The sequence below is a fragment of the Ursus arctos genome, unplaced genomic scaffold, assembly GCF_023065955.2.
Source record: "Ursus arctos isolate Adak ecotype North America unplaced genomic scaffold, UrsArc2.0 scaffold_22, whole genome shotgun sequence".
Classification (NCBI taxonomy): domain Eukaryota; kingdom Metazoa; phylum Chordata; class Mammalia; order Carnivora; family Ursidae; genus Ursus; species Ursus arctos.
The window spans coordinates 27,877,260-27,903,408 of NW_026622897.1; the positions used below are offsets into that span (position 1 = coordinate 27,877,260).

At 48.0% G+C, this 26,149-nt stretch overlaps 1 long non-coding RNA gene across 1 annotated transcript; it reads left to right on the forward strand.

Moving 5' to 3' along the window:
- The first annotated feature begins 1,324 nt into the window (after positions 1–1,324).
- LOC130544558 (uncharacterized) lies at positions 1,325–8,704 on the forward strand. The gene is made up of 3 exons (XR_008960936.1): positions 1,325–1,662; positions 5,280–5,329; positions 8,294–8,704. It is a non-coding gene; the product is annotated as an uncharacterized LOC130544558 (long non-coding RNA).
- Positions 8,705–26,149: the final 17,445 nt, after the last annotated feature.

Below are 26,149 nucleotides of genomic sequence, written 5' to 3' on the forward strand. Positions count from 1 at the left end.
GGGGAGAGGGCCATTCCTTCTCCTCTGGGCACCCATTGTGATCATCCTGCAGCTTCCTGCTGCCGCCATGTTTTTCTTTTGCCCAAGCCACCAGACTGCCTCAGCCCCTTCTCTGCAGGAAGGAGCCTGAAGAACCCTGCGGTTCTGGGTCAGAAGAACCTTGAGGTTTCCCTGGCCTCATTCTCTCCCCCCACCACTCACAGGTCACTTTCCAATTGCCGCTGCGGGCAGAGAGCAGTATCTCCAAGATGCTGACTTGGGAGACCCCACCCCCACCCCAAGAATGCTGTCTGGTAGGAAGGAAGCTCAGAAGGAGCCGGGAAGAGGGAGGTTTTCACCGGGACCTAGCCACCTTACCAGTCCAAAGGCTTCCCATGCTGTCCTCCACCACCCGCCTCAACGCCTCTTTCCAATGGTGTCCCTAGAACATTGCAGTGACCCCGATGTCAGGCTCCCCAGCTGTGCCTGGGACACTCATACAGCCTGGAGTCCCTCACTTCTCCTACACCCCAGGTCAAGGGCTCCTGCCAGTGGCCCCAGAGTGAACAAGAGCTGTGCCCCGGGAGGGAAGGGGTAGAGGGAGGGGAGCAGGGTGTGGAGCACATCGTTGGCGTAGAGGCACAACTCACTCAAGTGAAAGACAGGTACCACGGGAGCCAGATGGGCCAAGCAGAAACAGAAGTTAAGTAGGAAGAGACGGATAAACAGCAGACACCAAGCAAGCAGCCAAGCATATGCTCTGCAAGCAGGCGACACAAGCACCCAGTAGGGTTTTGGGTGGGGGAGGGGACACAGACCCACAGGGATGGGGACATAGGGTTTGCTGTGGGCTGGCTATTGCCCGGTCAGAACTAGGGATCTAATCTTTCTCCATGGAGCCTCAGAAAAATGGAGCGCAGCTGTGCTGGCGAGGAAAAAAGGCGCATTTGGCAGGGTGGGGGGAGGGGTGCTTGGGCGGGCTGCCCGAGGGACTGGTCTCCGGTGCAAGAACCAGAGTCCCAGACAGGGAAGTCTGAATAGCCAAGTGCCATTTCCAAGACCCCAAAGCAGAGACCCCTAAAGCTGAGTGAGATTCAGGACACAGCAGAGAAGCACAGCCTGGCAAAGCCGGGAAGTCCTTCAGCCCTGCAGGTGCCGGCTTCCCCGCTCTCCAAGCCCATCTAGGCTGGAGCCCTCAGTCTCGGTGATGTCATCCCTTTGAGCTCCAGGAGGGAAGGGGTGGAGCCAGGCTGGAGCTTTGCAGTGTTATAGGCTCCACCCCCAGACTGGCTCTGCTTCTGGGCCCTGTCTGCCCAGCCCCCTCCAGGCCGGGCTTCCGGGCTTCCGGGGCCGGCCTCTGGAAACCTGGTGCTGCTGCAGAGCAGAAGAGGGGAGGAGGGTCATGCAGAGTCACCCCCTGCAGAAAGCGGGGCCTGCGCAAGGGACAGGCTTACCTGAGGCCCTCTTCCACCACATCCATGTTCATTCCTATGTTCACTTTTGGGAGCTCTGAGCTTCCAAGGCCCCTTAGCCAGCTGGCAGAAGCCCAGTTTCCTAGTACCTCAGCCTCCACCCTCTTCTCCCCACAAGCATGTCCAGAAATGCTCACCTGCTCTGCAAAGTACCAGTGTCCGCTGGAATTTCTTCTCTGGATACTGCTCCAGGGAGGAATAACTGAAGGAGGTAAGTACTACCCCAACTTTGTTAGTGTTGAGCTAAAGAAATGAAAGCTCCGAGCTGAATCTGAGACTATTCTAAGCCCCAAATCTAGACAGCCATCCTGCAGAATGGTCCCTTCACCTCTCACATGCTCCTACTGGACATAAGCCAGCTCTGTGCCAGCTGCTGGCCTCTTTCCAAAGCTGGCATTGGCCTCAATGTCCTTCTTCCCCTCTTCTGGGGCTGCCCTGGCCCATACCAGGCACTGTGGCTTGGCACATCGAGGTCTCACTCTGGGCTAGGCAAAAATTGGCCTTCCTGTGCCCATCTTCGATGTCAAGGTGCTATTTGGGGGTTGTCACATACCTAGCTGGGAAGCACAGATAAAAGAATCAGCCCTGGCCTGGTCTGTGAAGTTCACCGCGTCCCGGGGGCTCTAGTTCTGGACACAGCTGGTTGGCATGGCCCCACGGCCCAGGAGCAGAGAGAGGCTCTCCCAGGCGTAAGCCTGGGAGCCAGGTCCACGTGTGCCCACGTGCCCAGGACAGATGCTTGGCTCAGTGCCAGGGATCCTTGGCTCTGTAACAATGATGTGTCTAGGACAGAAAAAAGTGAGAATGGGGGTGAAGAAGGAAGAAAGGCAGGACCAGGAGTGAAATTTCTGCTTTGATTCCTTGAGCCCTGGACTAGGAGCCTTTGGCAAGACCAGCACTAGGACCAACTCACACCAGGAAAATGCTGCCCCTACCTTTGCCAGCTCTTGGACCTCACTTGTGAAACAAATTGCCTTAATAGCCCACAGTATCACACACATTACACTTTCAGTCTGCTTGCTTCTGTAACAGGTTTGATGCCCATAACATTGCCATTGTGGAGATAAAGCAGATGGTATTTTAATCCATTTTATGGATGAGGAAACTGAGGCTGGATTTGAGTATCTATCTACTGAAGGCCTCACAAGGTGTGTGGGGTTATATAAAGATCAATGAGCAAAATGACTTATTAAGAACCCAGGCTCCTAGACCCCCACTGTCCTAATCCACCCCCCCACACACTGCTTCACAGACTTAACTCCAAAGGAAGAGACACAGCCAGGGGGAGAAGTTTCCGTCTATGGGATAGCTGCTCAGTGAAGGGGTGAAGGAAGGAGAGAGGAGTAATTGTGTGTTGGAGCAAATTGTCACCTGGGACGTGGGCTGCGGACAGAGGAACACGATGTGTGCATGTGGGACACACAGTCCTGTCTCCAGATGTGTGCACACACTGCGTGTTTCAAAGGCTAAGAAAGAGTATATGCACGAGCTTGAGATAAGTCATAGTTTTATACATTAACATACACTGATGGCAAATGCATGTACAAGAAGAAAAAAAGAAGAGAAGGATGTGTTTATGTGGAGATGTGAGCAGGGTCTGCATATACATTTTTCTGCTAAGAAAAACATTATACAGGGGCGCCTGGGTGGCACAGCGGTTAAGCGTCTGCCTTCGGCTCTGGGCGTGATCCCGGCGTTATGGGATCAAGCCCCACATCAGGCTCCTCCGATATGAGCCTGCTTCTTCCTCTCCCACTCCCCCTGCTTGTGTTCCCTCTCTTGCTGGCTGTCTCTATCTCTGTCGAATAAATAAATAGAAATCTTAAAAAAAAAAAAAAAGAAAAGCATTATACAGACAGGTTCACAGTGTGTCTGTGAGCACAAGCCTGGTGTACTGGGTGTGCAAATGTGTCCCACTGTGTAGGCACGGGTGAGTAAGTGTGAAGAAAACCAGCACCGACTGGAGAGGAGCATTTCCTGGAGCTGAGTCAAGGGCTTCTATGTTCTTTCCAAGGGATTCTTAGTGGGTCTTCCTCCCTGAGACAAAAAGGTGAGCGTTCCTGAGCCCCAGGCTGGTGCCGCATGAAGCCTGTGCTGCCTTGCTGCACTCCAGGCCTCCCCTGCTCTGTCTTCTCAACCCCACAGAGGGCCTGAGCAGATCAATTATAGCTAATAACATTTAAATTCTGGCCTGAAGGTGCTGAGGAGGCCCTGAGAGAGAAGAAGGAAAAGGCGGCATGGATTTCAAAAGAGGGACTTGGAGTCAGCAGCTGTTATCATGAGTGAAGGGTCTCAGAGTCAGACCCAGAGCTCCCTGATTTGTGTGGAAGCCATGGCTGGGCCAGAGCTTTAAGGGCATGGGTGACATTAGGAACTGCCCACTTCCACGTCCAGAAACAGCACAGACCTGCAGCCCATCACATCCTGGAGCAGACATGCTATCCTTCTCTCCCCTTCTCTACCTCCAAGCAGGTGCCCCAACCAGAGAATGGGAGGGGAGGGTCTCCTCTGTGCAGGGCACCCCTTCTCTGATAGCTGTAATGAGTTCCAAGGAGCAGAGAGCCCTTGGGAGATCACACGGGGTGGGGGGGAGGGGGGCAGCCGCCCAGGAAGCCCCCAGTGGTACCACAGAGAAGCCCACCTCCCCTGCATCGCTGGGTGTTTGGGCCATGCTGAGGCCTCCCCCACGGAACTGTGATTTATAAAGCTGTAACCTCTGTCAGAGCAGGTAGCCTCAGCTTCAATCACCATGAACGGGATGCTAAATTCTACATCCCAGTAAGAGCCACCGCTGCCTCAGGCCCAGCAGTCAGCTGCAGGGAGAAGCAGAACGATGCAGGAGGAGGTGCTGAGCTTGGGGGATGGCCGGGAGCACAGCCGAGACCGGCAGCCCCGGAGTTCTCCTCACCAGTGCTCAGGTCTCGCCCCACTGAGGGCTGCCACAGCTGGAGGCTCTTCCTCCCTTTTCCCCTCGGTAAAGGACACACACACCCGTGTGGCACCATGACAAAGCTTCAGGGCACATCGGAGCTGGAAGGAACCTCAGGTCCGCTTCATGTCCCAGCCCTTTGTCAATTCACAAACAAGACAAAAGATACCTCAAAGGAAGGAAGGACTCGGCCAAGATCACCGAGCTCATTGGCGCCACACCAAGACTATCATTTAGCATTTTGCAAACGGATATTTCTATAGTTTGGTAGAATTGAGAATTTTTTCAGAAAGTTAGTCAGTCTGAGCGAAGCAGCCAGCTTCCCTTCATCCACACTGGCAGAACACTGTGATTACAATTCAGCTGCATAGCTCCTGTTGCGAAATGCAGTGGTATGTCCCTCAGTGCAGGCCACACAGCTGCCTGCCACTCTTAAAACTGGGGCTCTAAGCCCAAGGTCAATGCACCGGCTTCCTGGGCTCATAAGCCCTTCACATTGTGGCAGATTTTTGAGTGTTTGTGCTTTGGATATTTTCCTGGAGAGAAGTTCACAGCTTTAATCGATTTATACAGAGATGCATGACGTGGAAAAGGTTGAGAATCATTGTCTTAAAGCATCAGGAATCCAGGCTGCAGAGAAATCAGATCTTAGCGATCAGTTGCTAGGTGCCTTAGCAGCGTTCACAGACATAAAAGGGTTGGACTAGGTTTCCCTAGATATACGACTATATATTTTGCAGTACGAAAGAGCTTCTAAGCTCTAGAATGTAAGTTCCTCAAGGGTAAGGTTCTTATCTGTTTGTTCACCCATACGAGATATCAGCCCAGGTCAGGGCCTGGAGCAAATACAAATTTGATTAACTTATTAATCTGCACAGTACTTCTCTTTCCATATCCAGTGCGGCTTGGTCTCCAACAGTGACAAGAATTATAACAGGGAAGCCCTGAGGTAAGAAGTGCAAGAATTATTTTAATTATTATTATAATTAATATTATTTAATTATTATTATAGTATTATTTAATTATTAATTAATTATTTAATTATTTCAATGTTGAGTTTCGGGACTTTTTTCATCTACTGTTAAAGGCTGATCACCTTGGGGAAGTCGAGGCAGTCGACCCAACGCCCAAATTTAGATCTCCTGATGCAGTTTGTGTTGCATTCCAGGACTGCCCCAGAACCTTCCGGGAAACTTACTTCTCCAGTCAGAAAGGCAGAGCTCCTGCAAGCAGGGGCTTGTCTCAGACCCTGGACCTCAGGAGTCTGAGCTCTCCGTTGTAAAAAGAGAAGAATTCTGAATCTGGCAAGGGTCAGGGCAGACCCGGCCTCAGAACACAGGCTCCAGCACCTCAGCCTCTGGTGCTTCCATCTGAGCGTCCTTCCTTGTCGCACTTGCAGCTTCCACAGCTCAGCTGCTAAGCCCGCTGGGGATTAAGAAGTTCGGGGGGAGGGAAGGGGAGAGAGCTCACCCCGGAGAGGGTGGCTTTCTGAGGAGGGAGGCCAGGAGGGGGTTCTCAGGGCCCCGCTGAGCCAGCTTTCCCCCCCTTCCTCAGGCTCGCCCCTGTAGGCTGGACCCTCCTTTGCAGAGACGAGCTCTGAGAGGAGGTTGTACAGCTGCTGCCTCCGTCTGGTCCTAAAAATAGCCTCCTCTCTGCCCATGCCCAGCTCAGGGCTGGGCCAGAGCCACGCGGAGGGCTCACGGGCAGGAGGGAACAGAATGTGGGGTGGGACACGAGTGCCCCCAAAATGGGGAAACAGGAGGAGGGAGGGGGTACCACCTCAGGACCTGCCTCTTGACTCTGGTCTTCTCTGTTGCCCCAGAACGTCCCCTAGAGAAGGGACAGGCTTTCTCGTCCTTGTGTTTCTGAGGGGACATAGAAAGGCTAAGCCAGCTGACCGGGGTCATGCACAATACCTAACATCTAGGAAGACCTTACCACGTGCCTGTTTTCACTGTTTAAAGCACCATTGACAGAAAGGACCCGATAATGTAGGTATTGGTAGTATTATTTCCTTTCATAATCAAAGAAACGAAGGCCCAGAGACGTGGACTCACCAAAGTCAGAGTCAGAAGGTGGGGGCAGGATTCCACCTCAGGCAGTCACACAGCCACACCCCCAGCCACAGCCCAGGCCGAGGACCCAGGACACAAAAGGCTGAGGAAGAGGAAACGAAGTCCCAGAGTTGCCCCCAGGAGTGCACCTCAAGTGAGTTGGGCATGGTTGCCTAATACCCACCTTCTTAAGAGTCCATTATGTATAATCACAGACACACGGCCTTCCTGGGTCTGCTGCCCTGCAGCCACTTGGTCAGACTGGCTTTGAATTTTTAGGTAAGTCCTCTGTAGCTGTCCCATTCACCTCGCATGCTGCCACTTCTGCAAAGGCTCCGGGATATGGTGCCCCGCTAAGTCCTGGAGAGTAGGGACCCCACAGACTGAGTCAGTGGATCATGCTTCTGGGCACAGGCAGGTGGGGGACAGCAAGGGCCCTTTCAAGCCTGTAAATGCTTAGACTCAAGCAGATTCGGGCTTCACAGACAGGGGTGAAGGTGGACAGAGTATGGAGGGAAGGAGGTAATGGGGAAAAGAAAGAAAAAGGAAGAAGAGGAAGAAAAAAGAAGAAGAGGAAAGGAGGGGGAAAGAAGAGGGGGGAGAGAGGGGAGAAAGAAAGTGAGCAGAAACTGGCTTCTCAAGACTGGCTGACCACCCTCTCTAGACTAGAGGAGGCTAAGAGGGGAAGGGCTGGTCCTGCGGAGCATGCAGACAGGGGCACTGGAGAGAAAGCCCTTGCGTCAGCAAGACGGTGGGGAAGGAGGGGACCGCGGTGGCCCCAGGATCGCTGGATGCTGTAAACACTGCTTCAGTCCTGTCTCCTCTCCAGTTCCTCTGTTGGACTTGCCTGTTTAAGGCCCAAGCACACACCACCCTCCCGCAGAGACACTAACGCAATTAACAAAACACATTCATAAATCTTGCATGGCGTCCGGAGCTGTCTCCTCTCTCCCCAGCACGGGGGCCAGCTCCGGAGATCCTGTGCAGAGAGCTGTCTGGCCCTCCAGCATCGGAGCCTCCTAAGAAAGCCGTGTAAACCTTAGTAGGACGGCAAGACCACGTCTTCCTGCGGGAGCCCCATTCCAAGGCGGGGACCAGGAAATACTAAGTCAGAAGAAGCTAGGAGGGGAGGTGGATGTGAATATGTGTATGCAGGGGACTGGGGGAGTGGATCCTGCCTTCCAAGCTCCAAGTGAGAGCATTCCCCAGAAGCCCGCAGAATCACCCCTTTGGGAGATATTTTACCTGGAAGGACAGAGCAGGAGAGTGAACGAGACCGAGGGCATCTGCGTGAGGGTATGTGCATGACTTGGCAGCGTGATTGGGTGTTTGTGTTTTGTGGGGGGTGTGTGTGTGTGCACTCAGTCTGGAAGACTGGTGACTCACTAAAAAAGGGAGCTTTCTGATCTGAAGAGCTTATTTTCAGCTATTTTTATCTCCTCTTGTCTCTTGGCCCTTTTTTTCCCCTTGTCTTTTTCAAATGTGGAGGAATTTGGGGGCTGTGAATGCTATGTGTGCCTATGTGAATTTCAGCTTGAGCCAAGAGGTGGGAACTCCCTCCGGAAGTGCAGAGATGAATGCATTGGTGGGCTCCACAGGTGCACAGTGGGGACATACTGACACACAGAATATCCTATTCCGGTATGTCCACGTACAGCCATATAAGTAAGTGTGAGTGAGGCCAGAACGGTCCCTGGACGTTTCCACACTGCCCACCTGAACCTGTGGCCCCAGGCACAATCCTGGGCCCTTGTCTTGGGGAGTGGCCTGACCCCTGCATTTTCTCTCTTTACCCAGCCATCCTCACCTCCAAAATGTTGACATCTTATCAGGAAGGCCTTTCTCTGCTCTGTCAACAGGGAATAAGAAATGAGCTGCTCAATGTCCACAATAGCTAAATCGTGGAAGGAGCCGAGATGCCCTGCAACAGATGACTGCATTAAGAAGTTGTGGTCCATATATACAATGGAATATTACTCAGCAATCAGAAAGAATGAGTTCTCAACATTTGCTACAACATGGACGGCACTGGAGGAGATAATGCTAAGTGAAATAAGTCAAGCAGAGAAAGACAACTATCATATGATTTCTCTCATCTATGGAACATAAGAACTAGAATGATCAGTAGGGGAAGAAAGGGATAAAGAAAGGGGGGGTAATCAGAAGGGGGAATGAAACATGAGAGACTATGGACTATGAGAAACAAACTGAGGGCTACAGAGGGGAGGGGGGTGGGGGAATGGGATAGACCGGTGATGGGTAGTAAGGAGGGCACATATTGCATGGTGCACTGGGTGTTATACACAACTAATGAATCATCGAGCCTTACATCGAAAACCGGGGATGTACTGTATGGTGACTAACATAATATAATAAAAAATCATTATTAAAAAAAAAAAAAAAAAAGAAATGAGCTGCTAACTGGGCTTCTGTTATGGCTCATTCCAGCCCATCTTGCTCACCCACCACCTTCGGCCCTGAGACACTGCTCCCCAGTCCAGCAGTCGTCCAGCCATCTGGGGCCAGCTTGTGCTTGGGCTGACAGGACAGGGCTGAGAGATATATTCCTCCTCGTGCAAGCTCACTCTTCCAGCCCATAAAGAGGAGGAGGAGAGGGAGCTCTCTGAGTGCTCTGCCTCAGAAACTCTGCCTGCAAAGAGAGGCCACTGTGGCTCCCAGGGAAGGCATTCCAAAGCATCCTTCTTTCCCTCCACTCCACAAAGAGAGCAGGGCAGAGAGCAGACTGCATTCTCTAGGGTTCTAGAGTGCCTGCAGTTCCCTTGACGTAGAGTCTATGTCGAGATGACCATGCATGTGCACACATGCTAGTATGACAACACAGAAAGGCATGTGTGCTGACAGCAATACACACAGCCTGTGGCAGACGCTCTCAGGGTCACTCCACACACGCACGGGTCCCCACTGCCCACCGTCCCACATGGGCATGCACATTGGCACACACTCATGGTGGGCACGCATGTGCACGCTCACTCCTACTGGACCCCATGAGAGTTCATGGGAGGATTCCATCATCATGGGCAGCCTGAGGTCCACCACTTCCTTAAGTCTGCCGTTTATGCATGGCTGAGAGGCCCCCATTCAAGGGGGCCAACCAAAATCTAGCCATTTGTGGCTCCTTGGGCCATGTACTCTTCTGAAGGACCACACCAGCCCAGAGGAGGAGCACTGTGTCTAGTTTGTCTGCCCAAAGGCACCGTAGCTCCTGGTGTCCAGTGGGCACTGGGTGTGAGGTCTCGGAGGAGCTGGCTGTCTATCTGCCCACCCACTTCACCCCATTCCACAAGCATTTGGGGTGCGTGTGCTCAAGCAGGTCATCATTGTGAAGGAGGACAAACCAGAGCCCTCAGATAATTCACAGTCCAGCAGGGAGGACAGACACCTGCATGATTAGCCTGACGGAATGTGCCACCGAGGCTGTGTCACTGCATGAACTCCACAGTCATCACTTCTCCCCGCTGGGACTTGGGGGTCTTCACAGAGAAGAGCGCAGGACTTCCGCCTGTGCCTTGAATGGTGAGTAGACTTCACCAGGTTGAGGGGGAACTTATGTGAGGGAAGCGGAGTGCAGACGGTGACTAGGGAAGGGCATGGTGCGTGGCAGGAGAACAGCAGGTAGACCGGGCACATGAGGGAGAAATCAGATCCTGGCAGCAAGTAGCCTGGGTTCAAATCCTGCCTTTACTAGTCTGTGGCCCTGGCCACAAGAAGAGGTTTTGAATTATTTCTCTCTCTTCTTACCCCACTAGCAGGAAAAAGTCTTTGCCTTTCTTGAAAGATCTGGAAAGGTGCCTTCTAGGCATCCAGACAATGGGGGTACTAACAGGGCCTATCCTCCAGCATGTTCTGAACTTAAATGAGAGAATCCCCGGGAAGCTGTTAGCACAGAACTAAGTAGCTTTGTACTAAGTTATTAGCCTCTTTTCTGACTAAAACAGTGGTTCTCAATGGGGGCAATTTTGCTCCCCAGAGGACATTTGTCAATATCTGGAGACATCTTTGTGGTGAAAACCTGGGAGGCGGGGGGGGGGGGGTGTGCCACGGGCATGCAGCTCAGGATCTTGCCGCAGCAAGAAGAGCCCACCACAAGACAGTATGCCGTCCCAAATGTCAGTAGTGCAGTAAGGAGTTTGCCTCGCTCCTGAAGACAATGAGGGGATAATGCTTTCTAAGCAGAGATGATGTGATGAAATCTAAGTTCCAGAAAGAAAATCCCATCAAAGCGTGACACACTAAAGAGGTCAGTCAGGACCCTGTGGGTCTGCAGAGGGGGCTTCAGTGGCAGTGCGACCAGCAAAAGAGCAGCAGAGCACAAACTTGAGGGGTGTGGGAGGAAGATGAGGATTGGGAGAGGTGGCTGGGGTGGGGAGGGAGGAACTGGCATGGGTCTGGTCTTGGGAGGCAGGGGGGCTTCAAGCTTGTGGGACTGAGCCAATGCTGAGCCAACGGTGATGCCGCCTTTCACCACAGGCTCTGAGAGGGAGGCTGTTTGGCTCTCCAGGATGAAAACACCTCCAGCAATCTGGATGTCAGCCGTGTGCCCTCCACGCCGTCTGCTCCCACTCCTCCTCCCTGCCCACGTGTGCAAAGGACTGCTCTTCGAGAGACCGCTCACCACACCGCTCAGGGCCCAGGAGAGGCAGGCATCCTTTTGCTTACAGACCCCCTTGAATGGATGGAGATGGGGACCCTGACAGAAGGAAGGACTCCCTGTGGCCCGAAGCAGACAAGCCATGGAACTAAGATGACCACTCTGGGCTCTGACGTCCTGCACCTGCCCGTCTTTCAAGATCCTGCAGCTCCTGCAGCCTGCTGTGGGCGCAGGGGAGGGACTCCGGGAGCATGGGCAGACTCGGTCAGCATAGAGGCTGAGCCTCCTTACCACCCCAAGTCCCCATGTCCCCTCAAATGAGCCCTGAAGACAAGTTAAAGGAACTGGGGAGAAACCCCAAGCAGTCAATACATCGGCAGGTGAGCGTGTGCTGTGTCCTGACTTGTGCTCAGTGGGACATTTAAGAGGTCATCCCTACCCTCACAAACATGACAAATCTCATTGGGAGGGCAAGTCAAAGAGGCAGAGAACGACCAAAAGACAATTAAAAGGCCTTGGTAGAGCGTAAGGAGCCCTGGAGAAGGACTCGACAAGAGTTGTGTCCCGGCGCCTCGGGGACCTCAAAAAGCTCCAGCTGCCTGATCCGTATAGATGACTTCTAGTTGTCCGGCTTAGGGATGGTGGTAGCACTTCCGGTGGGTTAGTCCTGACTGCCCGAAGCAGTGTGTTGAGAAGGACTCCGAGGCAGCACTCGGGCTTAGCAGAAGTGCGGTGTACACTGGTGCTGCCTGGGGTGCGTGCTGACAGATGCGGTGGCAAGGTGATGTTGCTTGTTCACTGCTTCTGAGTAAGAGCGATGACCGGAATCATTTGTGCAGACTCTTCCGGCTCTCACATTCTGTAGTTCTGTGATTTAAATGGCAAATTTCAAGGCACTGGCTGGAAGCACAATAAGTCATGGGAGGAAGAGCTCTGTGTGGGTTAGAATCATCAGAGAAGGCTTTGGGAAGGAGGAGGCACTTTAGCTAGGCCTTGAAGTGGGGGAGTGTGAGTAGCTGTTCAGGAGGTGGGAGGACATTTAGATGCACAAAAATGGGGCTGAGCTTGGGCTGTGCTTGGTACAGGAAGGAGGAGGCCAGCGTCACTGGAAGCCACTGTCTTTGTTTGGGCAGATAAGATTAGACATGTGAGGCTTGGTCATATCGAAAAAATAAGAACTAACATTTATTGAGAGCTTACTATGTGGGAAGCCACAGAACAAAGATGACTTTCCACAAAATATTTCATTCAATCGTCACAACACGCCCCCAGCGTAAGTCCTATTATTAGCCTTCTTTTCTAGAAATGGAAACACAATTGGAGACATAAAGTGACTTGCTCAGGGTCACTCAGCTAGTTGGAGGTAGAGTCAGGTTTTCAGCCCAGGTAATGTGGTTCTGATGTTTGCAGGTATAACCTCTCTGTTCTGACTTCTCTCCTCCTCTTAAAAGTGGGACAGTGAAGGAACCCAACGATGCAGTTGAAATCTCACAGCGGACTCTCTGGGGTCCGGAAAGAGAGCAGGAACAGCTGCATCTTGAAGAAGGAAGACCTAGGACATCAATCACATGAGCAAACCCAAGCCAAGAACATGGCAGCATGGACACAGATCACAGTAAGCACAAAGCACTATGGGTCCGGGCTCCTGGATGCTTTCCCCAGGCCCTAAATAATCTACTGGATGATGGCCCAGCACTGCAGATCAGACAGCAGGGCATGATTTTCCAGGGATTTGGGACTCAGCATGTGAAGGTAGAAACAGATCCAACCCTGCTCATACCACAAGCTCCGAAACAGAAGGCAGCAGCCTTGAATGAAGATCTCATTTCAGAGATCTTAGCTTAGCCCTGCCTTGGCCCAGGGCTGCAGCCTCTGGCCATCTCAGCACTGTCACTGCCTGGCACCTGGTGGTGTGCAGGGGAACTTCTGTCCCTTCTCCCTCTTTTCCTGGCCCTCTCTTGTCCCTTCCTTCATTTCTGGGTTCAGGGGCAAACCCAGCCTCTCCCCAGCTTGGACTCTTAGTTCAGTGGGACCCAGGGAGATACTGCTGGGCATCTCCCTGCCTCTAAGCACCTGAGCGGAGGGGGATACTCGTATCTTCTCATTCTTTCTTCGCCACTAATACCACTAATACCAACAGCCCTGTACCATGCAGGCATGGCTCAGAAATCAGGGGATCAGTATGAAACCAGCAACTCCTCAGCCTTTCTCACAATCTCCCTCTCTGCACCCCGACCCTGGCTCTCTGTCTCAGCTGGTTCAACTCACTCTCAGAACCCCCTGGAGGCCCTTCCTTCTGGCTTCTCCATCTGGCTTCAGAGAAGCCTCTGGCCTCCACTGCACTGAAAAAGAGACAGAGTTGTAACAATGGACTGGAGACTCCCACAAACCACCTGCTACACTCTCACTCTTGTTGTCCAGAATATGCTGTCTAAAGACCTGATTTTATGACTCCTTCTAGAACTCTCCTCCTTTCCAGACCACTGGGCCACAGTGGCCAACACCACTGTCTGGAAACTCATCCTCATTTTCCAGCTTAACTTCTCAACTGCCTCTATTCCTTTTTGTTCTGGGGAAAGCAGGGTCTGACACCCCAAGTGATGCTATTCCTTAACACCCCACCCCCAACAAAAATAATTCCCGTCTTACCTCTTCTAAAGCTTACAGTCCCAGCTCCTTGGAACTGAGGCACAGAAAGAACACTTTCCTTCCAGCCAGTAAGTGGCAAAGAAGAACAAATCTGGGCTTTTCCTTCGTCAACCTTGAAGAAGCCGAGTGGAAGGTCCCAACCCCCTGAGCTTTGCTCTTTTTTCCTAGTGGACCCAATGGCCAGGTGTCCTCGGTCAGGCAAATCCCCAGCAGGCAAACTCTCCTCTCTCTTGTTTCCTACTCTTCTTGTGTATTTCTCTCCATTACATGGGTACACACACCCAATCATTTCAGGCCTTCTCTGGAGCTGTCCCCAACAGAATTCACGTTGCCTCCAGTGTCAGAGGCAGGATGTGTGATGCTGGGTTTCTCTCTGTCTGGAGAGTGAGGCCATAAGGGGGCAGAGGTAGAGCTGCTCTGCCAGCAGCACTGGAGAGAGGTCACAGCCAATGCCCATGACCTGCTGCTCAGCTCACGCACACACTGGAGTCCTGGGGTACTTCCTTCTCACCACCTGTATCTGCTGTGGGGCTTACAGGAGAGAATGGAACAGCCCCTCAGAAGGCATTGAGGCATTCCCATGGAATTCATGAAGATAACCCAAACCTTTTTCCAGTGAGAATTTATGTTATAGCCTTTAGCCGTCCAACTGCTACTTCCTAAGGGAAGGGCAGGCACATCACCAGGCTGGGGGATAAGAGGGACTGGAACAGGTGAGTGCCATCGTGGGAGGGGTAGCAGCAGTGCTGACCCCATCATACCCTGTTGTCTGTGGAGTGAAGGCCCAGTTACATAAAGCTCCAGCTGACTTGGTATAAACTATGACTAAGAAAACTTTCCAAAGACAGTTGGTGGTCCTCCACCCCCCTGCAACTGGTGAGAACTACCCCCACAGAGAGCAGAGCAGAGATTAGGGCTCCTAGCTCCATGGCCCTGACTCATCACACACACAAACACTCCCCAACACTTTTTCCCAAAATGGTTCCCCTCCCACCCGTCCACCCTCCTACCCGGGCTGGGTGACAAAAATGAACGCCCCAGAGATCTTGCCAAGTTCTGGGCCAGGCTGAGCCCAGGGAACATAACATTCTCCATAGAATGAGGAGGCCAACCCTCCCACAGAAACAAAGTCCATTCAAAGGAACATCACCACTGACTGACCCTACTATGGTCACTGCATTGTTTCTCAAATAGCTTGGACTACCTGCCCTGAAGTCATAAAATATTAGAGCTTAAAGGAAACCTAAAGGTCATGCTTAACCCCTTCTCTCCTTCCCTATTTCCATGTATCTACTCACACATTCATCTATCTATCCACTCATCAAATAGTTATTGAGTTCCTACCATTTACACAAACGGTGCAGGCAATGGGGACCTACTAGATTCAGCCTCTCCTCCAGTAGTTTATCATCTAGAGGGTGAGAGAGGCAGGTGAAAGGGAAGTTGCTACAGTGTGGTAGGTACCATGACAGGAAGGACACCTGTTCCCAGGTGGGCGGGGCATCCAACAGAGTGGGGGCGGGCTGTTCATGGACCCTTATTGGGAGAAATCTTACCTAGGTCAAGATAAAAAAAAGAAGGAAATCCCATTTCATTCATAAGGGGTCTGTTCAACACGTAATAGGGCCAAAGCACAGTGTTAAGCATGCTATATGAAGATGATTTAATTACAGTATCCACCAACAGATGGGGGATATAAATAAAGCTACAAATTACCAGTAAATACTATGAAGCACCCAAGAGAAGGACCCATGGGGAGAATTTTAAAAAGGGTGTGGGGAAATATCCCATTGGGAAAATCAGAAAAGCTCTGTGGAAGAAGTGGAATTTGGGTTTATCTTGGGAATGGATAGAATTTAGAAGCATAGATGGGGTGGGGAAGGCATTCCAAGCAAAATTAATGGTATTAGCAAAGCTTAAGAACCAGTAATGTCTGTTTGGGTGAATGAGAATATACCGGTTTGACTAAAGCTTGTAAGACGAAGCAATGGTAGAGGCAGCTTAAACATAGGTCAAGGTCTTATAATAAGGGATAATTCTTAGTTTTAAAACAAAGTCCAGAGAGGCTAGGCAATTCAGTCAAGGTCACAGTTAGTAGAAAGCAGGTCTTCTGGATTCAACTTCAAGGCTCCTTCTGCAGGTCCTAGGCATGCAGGTTTCTCCCCTTGCCATGATTCAGCCCCCCTGGTGGAGAAGTACTGTGGCTGACTCCTCTATCCCCTTGTCGGAGGGGCTCTCACTGCAGAGCAAGCAGACCCCAGGCTAGTAATCCAGGCTGCTCTACTTCCACTCCTACATTTTTTAGACGAATATGTAGATTTTCTTAAAGAAGGTAAAAGAATCACCCTAACAGACTGGGTTAGGTTCTCACTTTGGCCACCCAGCCCTGTCTGAAATATCTGGAATTCCTATAGCTAGCGTCCTTTCTTCTCGTTCCCCCCATCACCCCTACACGGACCTGTGGTCTTTAGGGTTAACCCTTTATTGTTTTAGGTACAGGCCCAGTTCTGCGCTCGAGTCCACATGGGTGTTTAGGACTGCAAGCTCTCAAAATACTGGAACACTGTGCCTAGAATTCCCTTCGAACAGTCAAGCACAGAACACCAAACAGCTAAGCGTCTGAGGCTGGTAATTGGCATTACAAGGCGGGCTTGGTAGGGTTAAGGAATTGTAATAGTAAGAACCAGCCACAAGGTGGTGCCGTGAGGCTGACGGAAGGTTTTGCCCAGGCTGGAAGCAGATCTGCGTTCCTGCCTCAGCCGGTGGGGGTTGAGAGGGGTACCTCTCTCCTAGGAGGGCTGCAAATCAGGGCTGGCAGCGGGATCCAGGAATTCGGGGAAGACTCACAGACGCAGTGTTTGCTCTTTGCTCTCCTCTTTTCCTTTTACAAGCCATCTGTGACCAAGAGCAGGACAGGGAGCATCGGAGGGCCATAGGATTTAGATCCTGCTCTAAGACGGGAGGGGGAGCAGCGGTGGGGGCTCTGCCTGGAATCGGGAGGAAATCTGGGTGTGGGTGTGCGTCCATGTCCTTGAGGTTTGGGAAATTGGTTGGCAGGGTCAAAGATGCTTTCTTCGTAGACAAACATCTTGGAAATAAAGCCAATCCCTGGAGGGAGGCTATACCCTGGACATTTGCTGCTGCCCCAGAATTGGATGTTTTAAGGGGCTATCCTAAGACAGTGTCCGGATGCTTCTAAGAAGTACAGGAGAGTTTCCTTTCTGTCATCCATGCAAAACTCACCCTACACATAAACCATACAAATCAAGTATTTCTCTCACTTCAGTTCGTATGTTGTTAAATATGCATTTCTACAAATGTCCTTTTCCAGGCATCCCTCAATAGCTTTCTGCAAAGTACTGCTGAGAAAAACATCTATACACACAGAGGCACACATATCCATCTTCTATGCATTCCATACATACCACTTCCACCTCTCCACATCTGCTCACACGAGGATCCCGCACAGAAAGTCATGTACATATTTCACACAGAAAGGCAAAAGCGCGCGCGCGCATGCGCGTGCGCAACCTCCCCCCCCCCCCCCCCCAAGATGGTAGCTTGAAACAGGAGAGCTTATCAAAGAGTCTGACTGGACGTCTCCCAGCTATGAAGACGAAAATTACATAAGGAGAAGGAACTTTTGATTTGGGTGGGGTTTTTTTGTGTGTGTTTTTGTTTTTGTTTTTGTTTTTTCGAGATCAGCAGGGTGTGAGGTAACTGCCCCCAGCCTAAGGAGGAGGCGGGAAGGTTTGCCTCAGACCTTTGAACTTGCCCTTCACAATCAACCAAGGGTCAGGGTGTTTGTTGATGTAAGAAAGAGAAATTAAGTGTGTGGATTTGTGTGTGTGAGGGTGTAAAAACAAAGAGAGAGCAAGGTGGGGAGGAGGAAAGGCGAAAACCAGAGAGGTGGAAGTAAAGAACTGAGAAATGGTGCAGACTGCTTAAGAAAGAAGGAACAAGCCCCCAAACGGAGTCGTATGCCCCCCATAGCAGCAATCCAAGACTTACTTACTTTCCACTTCTCCCAGGACTGTGACCTTTAACAGCCCATCTCGAATTTCCTAATCAGCCCTAGTGAAGTCATCTGCCTGATGAAAACCCTTCTTCACAAAAAAAGGTGTCCAGGCCTGAAACAACCCATCTTTTCCTTTTGCTGATAACTTCTTTGCCCTACCCTCCTTTGCATAAAAACCTTCCATTGTGTACCAGTCCTCAGACCATCTCTCCATTGGCTCGGTAGAATGCTGCTCAATTCATAAATTGCTTAATAAAGCCAATGAGATCCAAACTTAGTTCGTTTTTTTTTTTTTAAACAAATTTGGTGGTACGGGGGAATCTGAAGCAAACTTCTGATGGTATTCGGAAACAACCAGATAAACAGGCAGCGAGCCCAGAAACCCTTTTGAGTTCATGGTTTTTCTACCATTTCTAAGGGCCAGGGGTAAGCTTCCGTCAGTACTAAGCTCTGTTTTCTTTGCACGGAACTCCCAATCTATTTGGCTTTCCTTTACGGGGAAGGTCAACTTGAGCGGGCTGACAGTTCTGCCTGGAGCCAAGTCCCTAGCCTTTCGAACTGCTGTTCTCCAGGAGGAAAGCCCCAGCCCCTGGATTCCACAGTGGGAATTCTGATGCTTTAGTCTGCAATTCCCATGTGTTTGGCACCCTCCCCAGATTCCGCATTAGGAATCGCTGTAAACAGCTGCGTTTGCTTAGAATCAGCCCATGGTCCCTCTTCTTTGGGACCTGCAGGGTCAGATCGCTCCCCATTCCTCAGATTAGTAGTATGACTCCAGGACAATGAAAGGCCTAGCTGGAAGAGATGGGATTCTTTATTTCCAGAAAGTTGAGCATGCCATCTTCCGGCACACTACTTCCTTTATACAGAAGAACTATATTCCATAAGTTGAAGATGATCTAGCAAGATGGCAAAATTTTACTAAAAAGAACCTGGAATTCCAATGGTCATTATGGGGAACATTCCAAATAAATATACAATCATTTAAAAAATGCACTTAAGGGGCGCCTGGGTGGAGCAGTCGTTAAGCGTCTGCCTTCGGCTCAGGGCGTGATCCCAGCGTTCTGGGATCGAGTCCCACATCAGGCTCCTCCGCTAGGAGCCTGCTTCCTCTCCCACTCCTCCTGCTTGTGTTCCCTCTCTCGCTGGCTGTCTCTATCTCTGTCGAATAAATAAATAAAAACTTAAAAAAAAAAAAAAAGCAAGGGCTTTCAATTCAAACAAACAGAATGAAATGCCTATTTTAATTAGTATGCAGAAGGCTTCAAAAGCTTTCAAAAATCCAACATAGCTTCATTGAATGATTCATTGCAAAAGGCTAATGAAAAATTAAAGAGATAAAAGGTACCTGAAACAAAGGCTACCAACCCAATTCTTCCAGGAATTGGAAATAGCTGCTTTTGTCTTGTAAATCTCTGCCCAGCCAAAGGTGTGCCTCTAGGAATTCAAAGTTCACCTGCCCTGCCATTTTTTCTTTGTTTGTTTTCAAAATTTTATTCTTTATTTGAGAGGGAGAGGGAGAGTGACAGGGAGTCTGATGTGGGACTTGATCCCAGGATGCTGGGATCATGATCTGAGCTGAAGGCAGACGCTTAACAGACTGAGCCACCCAGGCACCCTTCCCTGCCTGTTTTGCCAATCCCCTAAACCTCACCTATTCCTCTCAAAATGCTTGAAAAGATCAAGGCATTGGAGACAGAATTGTTCTGCACTTAATCTGTGCTGTTGTGATATAAAGTTTTATCTTCTCTTCTCTAGGACCAAAGAGCCATTCTTTGAACTGCAAACTTTAGGGAGAGGTTTCTTAGCAGAAGGATAAAGAGAGAGAGGGAAGTATTTGGAAATTGGGCCTAAGATGTCCTCTCCGCAAATATTAGTAAAAACAAAAGCTAAAAGATCTTTGTATCTGTGTGTGTATGTGTGCACGTGCACATAGTAAATATGAGATATTTTTCGATCTCCAGATGGTATTGCTAAAATTAATTTGTAAAAGAGCTCTATTTAGTTGGTTTGAAAGCAAGAGCTTCTAAGGATGGGCCATTCTAAAACAGAAAGATATAAAATAACCCAAATGTTGGGGCGCTTGGGTGGCTCAGTCAGTTAAGCATCCAGCTCTTGATTTTGACTCAGGTTATGATCTCAGGGTCGTGAGATGGAGCCTGCGACAAGCTCTACACTCAGCAGGAGTCTCCTTGCCCTTCTCCCTCTGCTCCTTCCACCTGCCTCTCTCAAATAAATAAATAAATGAATAAATAAATAAAATCTTAAAAAAAATAACCCTAATGTTTACCAAATTCACACGATCTGAGATAATCTCTGACAACTAAAAGCTTGTTTAAGAAAAGTTTACTACTGTCTAGTAAACCTTGTTGATTTTATTGAAACAGACATATCTTTAAAGTTCTCAACACTAATGTAATGCAGACCTAAGAAGTTAGGGTTCGAAGCCAATGGCCAAGAAAGAATTCTTGAGACATTGTTGGTGCAAATAGGTGATTTTATTAAAACACAGGACAGGACCCATGGGCAGAAAGAGTGGCACTGGGGTCACGAGGAGTGGCCCATTATATACTTTCAAGTTGGGAGGAGGTTAGGGATAGTGTATGTTCTCTAAGGAATTTTGGAAGCAAGGTTTCCAGGAGGTTAGCTACTGTTGGGAAAGGTCACTTATTACTGTTTAGTAAAAACTTAGTCCTGAGACCCTTCACATGTGTATCAGTGGCTCATTTGCTTGGGGGATGATAGCCAAAATATATCTTGGGGGGTAGAAATAAAAGAAGTTTCCAAAGGAATTTTTATATGTTAAAGTAGACTTATAGGGTCCTGGGGGTTGGGCTAAGATTGCCTTTTGCCCTTAGCAAAGTATTAACATCAAGGCAGTTGAATCCCTAGAGGAATGTCCCTCTGCCTATTTCAAGGATTTGTCAATGGGCTGTAGGTAGTACAGAAATTTAATAATTTTTCTTCTGCCTTTATTTCCCACATCACAGATAAACAACTTTCATTCTACCTGAGTTTACTAGTTAAATTCATGTTATCTCAGTTGCAAAATTATCAGCAAAAAATAACTTAGAATGATGGCTGATTTTGTCTAATGTCTCGTGAAGTTTTCACAAGTAATCTAAACTGTTGGAAGCAAACAACTTAGATGTAAATGGAATAGGAGTTTATAGATAAATTTTTCACTAACAATTATATTTTATGGTGTGTGTACTTAGAAATAGCTTCCTAAATCTCTAGTAACTTGAAACTTTAGAGTTTTGCTAAATTATATTACATGATGGAAATTTGTTGAACATTCAGATCATTTCCAAATAAGATAAAATACTGAAGCATTAATTACTGAACATTAGTTAATTTACTTTGGCTTCCTATTACAGAGGAACTGAAGATGTTTGGGCCTCTTGGTAAACATGTTTTCTGCCATGTTGAGAAACTCACTGTGAGAAAACATATGCTTCTAGAAATTATGGAAAGTATTTATAAGTGTATCCAGCCACAGAGTGCTTACACAGTTTACAATTGTCTACTTCTGAGGTTTCACTGGAAATTAAGGTTTCTAAGGGTGGAGAATTCTAATTAATAGAATTAATTAATCAATTAATTCTAATTAATATGTGCAATTAATTCTGCTAGAAATAATAAGGGAAACATCTCTGCATGCAAGGGAAGTAGAATGTGTGTTTTGGTAAAAGAAGGTGTAAGGAATGGAGACACATTTTTTGAAGAAAGAGAAAGTTGTAGAAAATTTGTGAAAAAGGAATCTTTGGAAAGGAATTTTATGTGTACCCTGAACTAAGATGGGAATGGAAAAGTTTTAATAACAAAAGTAAGCGGGTGCCATGGTGGAGGTGGGTGAGGGGACTAAGAGTGCACTTAATGATGAACACAGAGTAATGTATAGAATTGTTGAACCATTACATCGTACATCTGAAACCAGTAGAGCACTGCGTGTTACTTATACTAGAATGAGAAAAAAAATAATTTAAAAATGTGATGTGAGATATTGGGGTCCAGAAGCAAATGGTCAAGAAAGAATTCTTGAGATGTCTTCAGTGCAAAAAAAGGTGGTTTTATTGAAGCATGGGGACAGGACCCATGGACAGAAAGAGCTGCAAGGGGTTCTGAGAAGTGGCTGATGATAGACTTTCAAGTTGGGAGGGGGTTAGGGATAGTGTAAGTCTCTAAGGAATTTGGAAGCAAGGTTTCCAGCACCTGGAGGGGCTAGTTATTGTCAGGAAAGAATCATTTACTACAGTCTAGTAAAACCTTAGTCATGAGACCCTTCAGATATATATCGGTGGGACATATGCTTAGAGGATGGTTGCTAACTTATATTTTGGGGGGTAAAGATAAAGGAAGTTTCCAAAGGGATTTTTACAGATCCTGGAGGTTGGGCTAATGTCAAGCTAAGGTTGCCTTTTGCCTCCAGCAAAGTATTGACATTGAAGCAGTTGAGTTCCTGGAGGAAGGTCACCCTGCCTGTCTCTGGTACTTGTCAGCCGGCTGTAAGTTATAAGGAAGCTTAATTTTTTTTCTTTCGCCTTTGTTTTTCACATCAAATATAGTTTAATTTTAAAAAAGGTAAGCTGGTGCAAAATTAGAATTTGGTTTTCTCTTTGGGGTTCTGGTCTGTTTTTGATAACAGACTGTGAAAGGTTTTTTTTTAACCTTATTTAAGTGATCTGCCTAGAAAACAAAGATTCTGTGTTTTATCAAAATAATAGGTCTTTCATTACTTAGGAAAACAAAATTGTCTTAATATTAAAAGAAGTAGTTATGTTCATAGATAATGATGTATTAAGTTTCATAAAAATCGGTGATTCTCTGTAACCAAATGTTTTAAAACTGTATATATGGTTCTTTTTTATATATATATAAACTTCTCAAAGTGAAATTCTAAATGAAGTTTTTTGACCCAGAGGAAACTTTGGGATTTTTTTTTTTTTTAGAGGGGTCCTGGAATGTTCCAAAGGGTTTGTTAAACTAATTAGGTTTCCTTGATATGTTAAATTACATGGGAAGCCTTGTTCCATCAGAAGTAATAGTAAGCCTTCCCTATGTTGTATTTGTATAAGTATATACGTGTTCTACAAATTATATAAAACTCCTAGAAATCTGATATGTTCTGCTGTACTGTTATCACTTATAATTCTAGCTATTATCTAAAATGTTTAGATTAAAATGTTGTATTATGTCCTCTGGGACCCCAATCAAAAATGGGCAACAAGTAAATGGTCTTATTGCAATTCTCTTTCCTTCTGAAATTGCTGTCATCAAAACTGAGGCTCACACTAAAAGGGCAAAGCCTAAGTATCAGGGAAATGCCTCAGCTGCCTTTCATGCAAAGGCAGCAGTAATAGAACCTGTAAAGGGGAAACCAAGGCACAGATGAACAGGCCTATGGTTCTTGGAATTTCCATCTGAGCCACCTCAGGGTTCCAGGGCTCCTGTCACAATCCTGCATCCTTTCATCCAAGACAGGGTCTAGAATGTGTAAATCTCTCCCAATAAAATGTTGCACAAAGGGAGTGGGGCAAAAAGATTACGCACAAGTGATGAAGTCCATTCTGCTTCTGCAAAAAATGGCCCCTCATTGCAGGACTTTTGCCATCTTGATGTCCTTGCAGCATGGCTACGGTCTGCTCCTGAATCAGAAATTAAGGTGGGTAAATAATAGCTGTAAATTGGGGTGCCTGGCTGGCTCGGTTGGGGGGACTTGCAACTCTTGATCTCGGGGTTTTGGGCTAGGGCCCTGCATTGGGTGTCGAGATTATTTAAAAATAAAATCTTTTTTAAAAAAAATAGTTGTATGGGGCGCCTGGGTGGCTCAGTCAGTTAAGTGTCCGGCTGTTGATTTCAGCTCAGGTGATGATCTCAGGGTCCCAAGATTAAGCCCCATGTCAGGCTCCCCACTTAGTGCGAAGTCTATTTGTCCCTCTCCCTCAGCTTCTCCCCCCACTTGCGTGCTCTCTCTCTCTCTCTCACTTTCATAAGTAAATACATAAATACATAAATAAACAAATAAATAAAATCTTTAAAAAAATAAAAGCTGTAAGTTAAACAAACAGTTGGAGCTATGGTAAACCTGAGATGGCTGCTTGGTTCTTTCTGGCTCTCTGTCAAATCCAGTTGTTTGATTTTTGCATTCGTTCACTCACCTTTGCATTTAAGATGACTCAAATTACGAATTGACATTGGTGGAGCTACTTCTACGAAATTGCAAAAACAGTCTACCAGCATTCTGATCTGTCAGGTCCATCATCTTGGAAAAAGTATTTTTGTCCCCAGAGGCCTCAGACCTCCCCGCTTTGGATCCTTTGAACACCTGCAGGGAGATTTCCTTCAACTGCCGCTTAGTATAGGTCATCAATTTGTTCTTGTTATTGTGTGTGTGTTTCCATGTGAGTTGAAGCTTTCCCCTGCCATAGGCTGATGGCCCCACAGTGACAAAGTAACTGTTAGAAAATGTGTTTCCCACTCGGGCTATACCTTCCACGATCTCCAGTGATCAAGATACCCACTTCGCTGGGTAAATCATACAAGCCTACAAGCCTTAATGAAAGCCTTGCAAACTCTTTGTAATTATCACTGTCCCTCTCACTCTCGAGCACCAGGCAAGGTAGAGGGAGCTGATAGGATGCTCAAACTTGAAATTTTTAAACCTGTGGAAACTACTGGACTTCCCTGGCTCAAAGTGTTGACTTTGGTCCTACCAACCCTGGGAAACATAAACTCACTCTGCATGAGACAGTCATTGGCAGACCAGTACCTATTCATATATAACCCTTGCTGGTCCCTTGTCTCATGCTAGTATGGCCAGCTACTGTGGGGCTCTAATGTCTGATGCTCAACCATCATCAACAGGTTAAAGAAGGTTTCCCAGATCCCGGTTCAAAGGATCCTATTGGTCACAGTCAAGGCCTGGTGACTGGGTTTTCTGGAAACACTATCAGAGAAGACAGCCCACAAGACCCATTGGAAGGAAACGTACCAAGTGCCCCATGTAGGAAAGAATGTTAGGGTTCAAAGCCAATGGCCAAGAAAGAATTCTTAATATGTCTTCTGTGCAAAAAGGTGATTTTATTAAAGTATGGGGACAGGACATGTGGGCAGAAAGAGCTGCAACGGGTTCATGAGGAGTGACCTTTCAAGTTGGGAGGGGGTTAAGGATAGCGTTTGTCTCTAAGGAATTTTAGAAGCAAGGTTTCCAGGACCTTAAGGGGGCTAGCTATAGTTGGGAAAATGTCATCTATTACCATCTAATAAACCTTAGTCATGAGACTCTTCAGATGTGTATTGGTGGGCCATATGCTTAGGGGACATGCTTGCCAGCATGTATCTTGGGGGTTTAGAGATAAGGGAAATTTCTAAAGGAATTTTTATATGTTAAAGTAGACTTACAGGATCCCTGGGGGGTTGGGGGTTGGCTAAGATTGCCTTTTGCCCTTAGCAAAATATTAACATTGAGGCAGTTGAGTCCCTAGAGGAATGTCACTCTGCCTATTTCAAGGACTTGTCAATGGGCTGTAGGTAGTAAGGAAATTTTATAATTTTTTTTCTGCCTTTGTTTCCCACATCACTGACCACTGTCATTGCTGCAAAACTAGAAGGTATTAAGCTTTGAGTAACCATCTCCCAGCTGAAGAAGGCTCTACCTAACAGCCGATTCTGTGCAGACACTGGAGATCTCCAAATCAAATTGACAAGGAAGAGAAATAGTTGACATTGAGGCAAACTGCTTTCACCCAAGATGGTAAATCAGGACTTCATACTTTAACTAAGACTAAAACCCTTTCTCCTTCTTTCCCTTTTCTTTTCTTTCTTTCTTTTTTTTTTAAGGTTTTATTTATTTATTTATTTATTTGAGAGAGAGCGTGAGCAGGAGTGGGGTTAGAGACAGAGGGAGGGAAAGGGGGAGAAGCAGACTCTCCTCCGAGCGGGGATCCCAACGTGTGGCTCGATCCCAGGACCCTGAGATCATGACCTGAGCCGAAGGCAGGCACTTAACCGACCAACTGAGCCACCCAGGTGCCCCTTTCTCTCCCTTTTCTCCACTCTGCCACTTGTTTGGAAAGATAATGCCCTCATCTGTATCTCCCAAGCCATTGCTAAGGGATGTAAACTCCGGAATTTAGAACAATCTTTTATTTCAGGCTAGGAGAAAATCTAAACATGTCCCTAACTTTTCACAAAGCAAATAAGACACCCCGTTGCTAAAGGCCTCTGAATTCACATTGTCAAGTTAGAAAAGACCTGCCAGAAGGCTTTCATGATTCAGGATTCACTCCTTTTGGCAGGTCCCTCCTTCCCTGGCTAGGGATAAATGTCAATGAGGCTTTGGTCGGGAACTTCTCCTTAATTCTTTAAGTTATTGGAGAATCTGCTGCCGAAGGAATAGTAGCCCAACAAAGTTCCTTAGACTCTCTGGCCAAAGTT